Source organism: Danio rerio, chromosome 21 (genome assembly GCF_049306965.1).
Source record: "Danio rerio strain Tuebingen ecotype United States chromosome 21, GRCz12tu, whole genome shotgun sequence".
NCBI classification, from domain to species: domain Eukaryota; kingdom Metazoa; phylum Chordata; class Actinopteri; order Cypriniformes; family Danionidae; genus Danio; species Danio rerio.
In genome coordinates this window covers 3,880,001-3,889,518 of record NC_133196.1, presented here as the reverse complement: position 1 = coordinate 3,889,518, position 9,518 = coordinate 3,880,001, and positions in this window count along the sequence as shown.

Sequence of the window (9,518 nt, the reverse complement as noted above, 5' to 3'; positions counted from 1 at the left end):
TTAACTCAGTACAGAGATACAGAGAGAGAGAGAGAGAGAGGGAGAGAGAGGGAGGGAGATGTGATGGGATCGGGGCAGAATGGAGAGGAGAGGGCTGTGTGTGTGAAAGTGTGTAGGAGAGGCTAAGAAAAACATTCCGACCTGGCAGAAAAATCACGGGAAAGAGAGAGAAAGAGAGGGAGAGAGAGGACTGGAGGAGGGTGAGGTAATCTATGAGTGTGTGGTTGGATTACATTCCTAGCCTTGTCCTCTCATGCAGTGGGTTGTGGGACCAGAGAGAGAGAGAGAGAGAGAGAGAGAGAGAAACAAAGGGATGTCTCCTGTGAACCAGTCGGACCACTCTAGGGGTGTAGTCGGCACTGACAACCACTAACTGTACACTATATTCTTGTAATTTCCCACACATTTTCTCTGAATCACTACCACTACTGTTAAACTATGTGCATAGTGTAAATATGTCGGTATATATATATATATATATATATATATATATATATATATATATATATATATATACACACACACACACACACACACTATATCGGCAAAAGTTTTGGGATACCTACCTTTCCAAATCACTGAACTGAATGTCATGTAATAATTTCCACTGGCACAGGTGCAAAATCAAGCACTAGTCATGTAGCTGCTTCTAGAAATATTTGTGAAAGAGTTTTTAGGAGTTCAGTGTGGTACTGTGATAGGTGGTACTGATCACCAGGGCCCGGTTTTTCAAAAGTAATCCACTAGGATTTTGGATAAGGGATTAGATCAAATCTTGAAAATGGGTTTTTCAAAAGAAAAAAACGGATTACCTAATCGGATTAGATCACGTAATCCAATCTTGGTTTTGATCCGGATCAAACCCTTAGTTTGGGTTTTTCAGACCTTTTTTGTAGGATTTGGATCACTTTGATTAAAAAAACCTGGATGAAACTGATCTCATCAGAGGGTGGATTTAGTGTGGATTTTATGCCCAAAATGTAATGAAAACTTAAAAAAATTATTAAATAAAACTATATTTGGATCATGCAGTATCTTACGAGATATACTATTTATTCATAAGGTTTTCATTTTATTTGTTCATCTGTCAGGCTATAGTGATTATTGGCTTTAACATATTTAGGCTGTCAGTATAGGCCTTCAGCAAACAGCTGTCAAAATTGACCAGAAACAATACATTTTATTCAGTCACTAATTGATATATATATATTCTCATCACAATGGAAATATTTTTGTTTTTAGAATATTTATTAGTGATGCATGCAATGATTACAGAATAACCAAAAAAAAAAAAAAATGCAAAGAATGGCAATCACTGATTTTTGAAATCACCTTCAACAATTGCAAAAAGAGACTGAAAGGGCAGAAGCACAGCTTCATCTGGCCGAGGAACAACTGACTCTGACCAAACTGCAGCAAACCAAGGCCAGACTTGAGATTCGCCTCCTAAAGGCTACGCTCAGACTAGCTGCTCTCTCCACATCAGATGACGAAGTCTGAACTTATTGTGGAGTTTTTGACATTAAGTCTTTTTTTTATTTACATCTATATTTGAAACTTGGTCACTTTACAATAAGGTTCATTAGTTAATGTTAATTTATGCATTTTACTAACATGAACAAACAATGAACAATACATTTACTACAGTATTTGTTCATGTTAGTAAAATACAGTTGATCATTGTTAGTTCATGTTAACTCATGCTGCATTACCTTATGTTAACAAGCATGGACTTGGATGTTAATAATGCATTAGTAAATGTTCAATTATGATTAATAAATGCTGTACATGTGTTGTTCATGATTAGTTCATGTTAGTAAATGCATAAACTAATAAACCTTATTGTAAAGTGTTACCTGAAACTTATTATAAATACCTCAATGTACAGTGTTTGTGTTGTAGGTCTCAGATGAGCGGACTGCTGGAAGAGGATGGGGTGGGGTTTTTATTGTTTTTTTTTATTTATTTTTTTTAAATGTTTGTGTTTTCATTTCAAATAAAAATAAAGTTATATTGACCACACACTGGCTATTCTACTTGTTTCTCTTTACATAGGCCTATCTATCCATCTTCATTGTGATTGAGCACTGGTAATCCAGATTTAGTGATCCTGAAAAGTACCTATCCGGATCAGATTGATCCAATCCAATGTTGCTTTGAAAAACTGACTCAAAAAGTAAGCTGGATTACGTGATCACGGATCGCAAAAACAGGATTACTAAATCCGGATTAATTTTATCTATTTTTTATCAATTTTATTTAGTACACAAAACTAATTATAATAATAATAATGCATTTTATTTAAAGGCACCTTTCATGACACTCAAGGTCACCGTACAGGACTGCTAGAATAATCGGTTCAAATAAAAACACAATAAAAGTCCACAGAATACAATACAAACTTTAAAAATGCAGTCGGGTTAAAGTGAATAAGCTGTTCTAAACAGATGTGTTTTGAGTTCGGATTTAAATTGAGAAAGAGAGTCTAAATTACGGAGATCAGGAGGAAGTGAATTCCAAAGCTGAGGAGTAGAGTGGCTGAAGGATCTGCTCCCCGTGGTGGACAGAGGGAACAGTGAGGTGAGTGGAAGAAGAAGACCTGAGTGTTCGAGAAAATGTGGCCATATGAACAAAATTAGCAAGGTATGGAGGAGAAAGATTGTTGATGGCTTTAAAAGTGAGAAGAAGTGTTTTATAATTAATTCTGAAAAAGATGGAAAGCCTGTGAAGCTGTTGTAGAATGGGTGTGAAGTGACGCAGGGAGCTTTTGTGATAATACGAGCTGCTGCGTTTTGTACAGGTTGTATTATATGAAGACTTTTTTAAGGGAGGTCAAACAGAAGGGAATTACAGTAATCTAAACGGGATGTGACTAAACTATGAACAAGAATGGCAGCTGAATGAGGTGTGAGGGAAGGATGTAAACGCTTTATATTTCGAAGGTGGAAATAAGCAGACCGGGTGACATTATTAACATGTGCAGTGAATGAAAGGGTGCTGTCGAAGATGACCCCCAGACTCTTAAGGCTCTTTTTATTTATACTTCTGCGTCAAACGCCGGCGTATGCTACGGCGTTGACGCATAGCCCTTCGCAGTGGCTGTCGGCGTCACTGACGTGCACCTCTCAAAAAACGTAACTACACGTCGCAACAACGCGTAGCGCAAGCTCCTTGATTGGTCGGCTTGGTAGCGCTGACGAGTCTGGGCGGGACCGAGAGCCGCGCGAATGGCGTGAGCCAATGGAACGATTGTTTACAAGTGTGGAGTCCCATGAAGGAGCTCCGGATGGAAAGTTTTGTTTTGTGTTTACCTTATAATTAAAGTTGTTGCATGTCTGCCGGTTCCTGCCTCAAAATGAGCGAGTTTGAGCCACTTGTACATCCCGGAAGTGTTTAGGAAAAGCAAAACACAGCGAAGCAACTCGTCACAGAGACACATTAACACCTCACTGCCAACTAGCGTTTCGGAAGTGTTAATTCAGACCAACAGAGACAGCGCGCAGAAGTATAAATGCACAGCTACGGGCGTTGCATGCGCCGTGGGTGACGCCGGTCACTTAACGCAGAAGTATTAACCAGGCTTTAACCTGAAGGGAAGGGGTAATGACGGAATCACCTGTGGGAATGGAAAAGCTATGTGATTTGTTTAAAGTGGATCGTGTACCTATATGAAGAAGATCAGTTTTATTGTCTTTTAATTTCAGGAAGTTTGAGGTGAACCAGGATTTGATGTCTGCAAAGCAGTTAGTAAGGGATGAAGGTGGGAGTTTGAGGTTGGGTTTGATTGATAGGTAGAGCTGGGTGTCATTTGCGTGGCAATGAAAATGGAGTTTGCAGAAAATATAACCAAGTGGAAGAAGATAGATGATAAGTAGCAGGGGACCCAAAACTGAACCGTGGGGCACACCGGTAGTGACGGGGACTGATGACGAGGTGTAAGACTTTAATTGAATGAACTGAGTGTGACCTGAGAGGTATGAATGAATCCAGCTGAGAGGTGTGTTACCAATACCAATAGAAGCGAGCCTGTCCAGAAGAATGTTATGTGAGATTGTGTCGAAAGACGCACTTAGATCAAGCAGAAGAAGAGTGGATAGTGAACCAGAGTCAGCTGCTAGGAGGAGGTCATTAGGGATTTTGAGGAGAGCTGTTTGAGCAAGGTTGATATGGAAGTATTTGACTGGCCTGCACAAAGTCCTGACCTCAACTCGATTGAAAACCTTTGGGATGAATTGGAGATTGTGAGCCAGGCCTTCTTGTCCAAAATCAGTGTCGGACCTCACAAATGTACTTCTGGTCAAAAATACCATAAACAAATTCTTAAAGCTATAGGAAATCCTTCTGAGAAGAGTTGAAGCTGATATAGCTGTTATAGGTTGGCAACTCTATATTAAACCCAACGGATTACGATTGGCATGTCATCAAGGTTTGGTACTTGTCTGACTGCATTGTGGCAGTTGGGTGGAGGACTGATTAAGAGGTAGGCTTGTTTTTCAGGGTTTGTGGTCGACCCCCTAGTTCAGAAAGTAACTCTTAATGCTAATTTCATGCTTCCAAGTGTATGAAAACAGTTTTGTGATGTTCCAACATGACTGTACAAAAATGTATAAAGCATGGTCCATAAAGACATGAATGAGTGTAATGAAGTTTACAGCCCTTTGGCCGCCGGGAAGAAGGAGGCGGAGAACCGACGGAGCTTTAAAGAGCCCATATTATACATGAAATAGGGTCATATCTTGGTTGTAAGGGTCTCCAACAACAGTTTAATATGCATGCAAGGTCAAAAAACACTTTCATGGTCTTATAATCTGCATTTATTTTTACCTAATTATCCCAGCGACTCCTGTATGAATCGTCCAGTGATTCATTTGTTCCCAAACCCCTCCTTAGCGCGAAGCTAATCTGCGCTAATTGGACCAATGGCAGTCTGTTGCGATTGGTCGACTGCCTTCAGTCAGAGAGTGAAATGCCAAACAGCTAATCAGCAACATAAAAGTAATCACAGTTCATACACGCTCGATAGTGTAGGCGTGGATTTTAGCTGCCAGTGGGTCAATGTAAATACAGACTATGGACTTGAAAATACAGACAACTAACTATTTTATTGAGCAAAAACTCAAAAACAGTTGAGGGATCTCCTAGCTTCTCACTCTGCTCTTTTCACAGACACACACACGCATATTGCACACACACACACACACACACACACACACACACACACACACACACACACACACACACACACACACACACACACACACACAAACACACACACCTCTGGACGACAGCGCGCGCACACGCACACACAGACACACCCACTACTCCCCGTCCACGGAGCTCCGTTAACAAAGCAGCACGCGTCGCGTTTTTAACGTGACTTTGCACGCGATAAGAGAATATAGCCAGTTAACCTGATACAGTACACTCGGTTACAAGTAACAAATCACAACTAAATACATTTGCAAGCAAGAGTCAACGAGGCAACTTTAATCGCACGTACTTACACTTGAGAAATGGAGGAAGAAAAATCCATCCTGACGTCCAGCAGTAAGTTACTCTTTACTGATCCTTCCTTTAACAAACGCAGATGAAGTATTCTTTGTAGCATGTAGTTTCCAGAAGTTTCCAACTGCTTGGCTATAATGCTGAGGTTTCATCTTTGGGTAGAGACTCAATATATCCATCTGCAGTGTGACTTCAATCCACCGGCATGTTTGTGTGTGTGTGTGTGTGTGTGTGTGTGTGTGTGTGTGTCTCTGGGTTTCTGCGTCAGAGGGCGGGGCCTCAGGCTTGAAATCTCCCGGGTTTGCGCGTGCATGTGAATAACTTGGTTTCGTTCGTACGTCATGGCGAAACACCTAATGAATCGGTATCAAGGCGACTCGTTTGAAGCACTATGAGTCGACTCTTTTATAGATGAATCAACCGTTTTAAACACTGTACACTAACAGATTTAAGCCTTAGCTTGATACTTCACTTCACTTAGAGCTGTGTTACACACTACATGGAGGGGAATTTTCAAAAACCCATAATATGGGCTCTTTAAAATATTTATTAATAACAATGACGGCAACTCCTCACGGAGACTGCCGTCTAAACCAAAACAAACGGACGGCAGCAAACTGAAAGCAAAAGTAAAATATGTCCGGGCCCGGTCCCCTCTCGGCTTCCTCTGCCATCGTTCCTCCTTTTATCGTCCATAGCTCCTTCAGTGGGATCCGAAGCAGGTGCGCACCGCAGGTGTATCCACTTACACGGTGGCCTCACTCTGTTCCCACGGCTCTCGGCCACGCCCCCTCGCCACAATGAGCAAGTTTGATATGAAGGAAATTGACTGGCCTGCACAGAGTCCTGAGATCAATCCTAATGAACACCTTTGGGATGAATTAGAGATTGTGAGCCAGGCCTTCTGGTCTAACACCAGTGACTGACCTCCCGAATGCACTTTATTAAAATGGTAAAAAATTCCAAAAACTATTGGCAAGCCTTCCCAGAGTTGAAGCTGTAATAGGTTGACGAACTCTATATTAAAACCAACAGATTGCGATTGGGATGTCATTAAGGTTTGGTACTTGTCTGACTGCATTGTGCCGAGTGTACAGTTTGATGGAGGAGGGATTATGATGTAGACTTGTTTTTCAGGGGTCGCGGTCGACCTCTTAGTTCAGGTGGAAGTAACTCTTTATGATTCAGCAAATAAGACATTTTGGATGACTTGGATGATTTCAAGTGCATGGGATGCTACAACATGACTTCACAGAAGTGTAAAAAGCATGGTCTGTAAACACATGGATGAGGAGCTTGGTGTGAAGGAAATTGACTGGCGTGCACAGAGTCCTGATCTCAACCTGACTGAACATCTTTGGGATGAATTAGAGCCAGGCCTTCTGGTCCAACACCAGTGTTCGACCTCACATATGTGCTACTAGGAGAATGGTCAAAAATTCCCATAACCCTTTTAGGCTCAAATTAAATTTTAGAAACAGGCAAAATCTATGCTTTTAACTGTTGCAAATTAGCAATGCCTGCCTTGAGAGGGATAAACAAACAAACAAACTCCTAAACCTACTGGAAAACCTTCCCAGAGATGATAGGTAAAAGGTTGGCCAATTCCATATTAAGCCCAAAAGATTATTATTAGGATGTCATTAAGGTTTGTTACTTGTCCGACAGCATTGTACCAGTTTGGTGGAGGAGCGATTATGATGTAGGCTTGCTTTTCAAGAGTTGCACTCGACCCCTTAGTTCCGGTGGAAATAACTCCTAATACTTCAGCATACTAAGACATTTTGGACAATTTCATACTCCCAAGTGTATGAAAACAGTGTTGGAATGGTCTAACATGACTCTTCAGAAGTGCATAAAGCAAGGTCCATAAAGACATAGGAGCTTGGTGTGGAGGAAATTGACCAGCCTGCTCAGAGTCCTAACCTAAACCCAAATGAAAACCTTTGGTATGAAATAGAGACTGTGAGCCAGGCCTTTTGGTCCAGAATCCATGCCTGACCTCACAAATGTGCTACTAGGAGAATGGAAAAAAAAAAAAAATCCCATAAGCAAACTCTTAAACCTATAGAAAAGCCATCCGGGAATAATTGAAGCTGTTATAGCTGTTATAGGTTGGCCAACTTCACATTATAACCAACAGACTGTGATTGGGCTGACATTAGGGTTTGGTAATTGACTGACTGCATTGTGCCCCTTAACAGTTTGGTGGAGGAGGAATTATGATGTAGTAGAGCTGCACGATTCTGGCTAAAATGAGAATCGCGATTTATTTGCTTAAAGTAAAGATCACGATTTTCTCACGATTCTGTAGATGTAAAATAAAGGTATGGTAAAAACAAGCATATGGCACAACCTCGATAATAATATTATGTGTGGGTCTACTGGTTTCTATAAATAATTCTATTCTACTTATAATAATTCTGATGTTGAATTATTATGTTTGAGATATATGCTTAAAATCTGTCATATTAGACAATTTTATTCACTGGTAAAATCAGACATTTGCCATTATCAGATTATATTCAACAATATATAGGCTAGAATACTTATTCTAACATTGTAAACATTTATTTTCATGCACAACTGTGGGTTCGCGATGAAAGAAAAAACATATCAAATGCTTGTCATAATCATAGCTCTAAAATGCGATATGATCATTTAAATGATGTGCACACGTTCGGTTTTATTTTGACTGCTAAGTGCATGTTCATACTTCGCGCGCGGCTCCCAAACGATATCTCTGTGCCACAAACTGTAAATTATTTACAACTGTATTACCTGTTACTCGCAACATATGCAGGTTCTGTTCACTAAAGTAGACACGCGCGTCTATCATTAATTAGAGCGCACACACGTGCCCTCTCTGTGATAACAGCTCACGGTCAGCAGCTCACGTCACGTGTGATTTCCCGATCGCGAAAACATCATTATATTAAGACAAAAATTTCATTTTAAGTTGAATTATACCTTATAAATACAGTATGTGACTCATTCAACATCATTTGGAGGTGTCCATGTCACTGAGCAAGGTGTGTGAAACAATGAAAAGATTCTTGCAGCCGCCTTTTCTTCTCTCCTGAACTTGAAAATATGATTGGCAGAATCGTAGAAATGCTGGATTAAGATCGTCTAGGGGGTCGAATCGAGATCACGATCTTTTAACGATTAATTGTGCAGCTCTATGATGTAGGCTTGTTTTTCAGGAGTTGCAGTCGACTCCTTAGTATGCTGAAGCATTAGGAGTTATTTCCATCTAAACTAAGACATTTTGGACAATTTCATGCTTCCAAGTGTATGAAAACAGTGTAGGGAGGGTCAAACATGACTGTACAGAAGTACATAAAGCATTGACTGGCCTGCACAGAGTCCTGACTTCAACCAAAATGAAAACTTTTGAGTTGAATTAGAGACTGTCAGCCTTCTGGTCCAACTGGTCAACTCTTAAACTTATAGGAAAGCCTTCCCAGAATGGATAGTTAATAGACTGGCCAACTCCACATTAAGCCCAACAGATTATCATTGGGATGTCATTAAGGTTTGGTACTTGTCTCACAGCATTATGATGCAGGCTTGTTTTTCAGAGGTTGAAGTCGACCCCTTACTTCAGGTGGAAGTCACTCTTAAACATTTTATACAATTTCGTGCTCCCAAGTTTGAGGAAACATGTTCCAACATGACCAAAAAATAGTAAAAATCATGGTCCATAAAGATATGGATGAAGAGCTTGGTAAGGGGGAAATTGACTGGCCTGCACAGAGTCCTGACCTCAACCCGACTGAACACCTTTGGGATTAAATACTTCTAGAAGTATGGTCAAAAACACACTTCTGAACTCCAACACTTCCATAACACCTTCATACCACCAGCAGCTTATTTATTACTTCTGGTAAAAATGTAAAGTGTAGACCCAAGCGTACTCTAACCGTTTATATTAATATTAGAACTACATTTACATTACATTTACATTTAGTCATTTAGCAGATGCTTTTATCCAAAGCGACTTACAAATG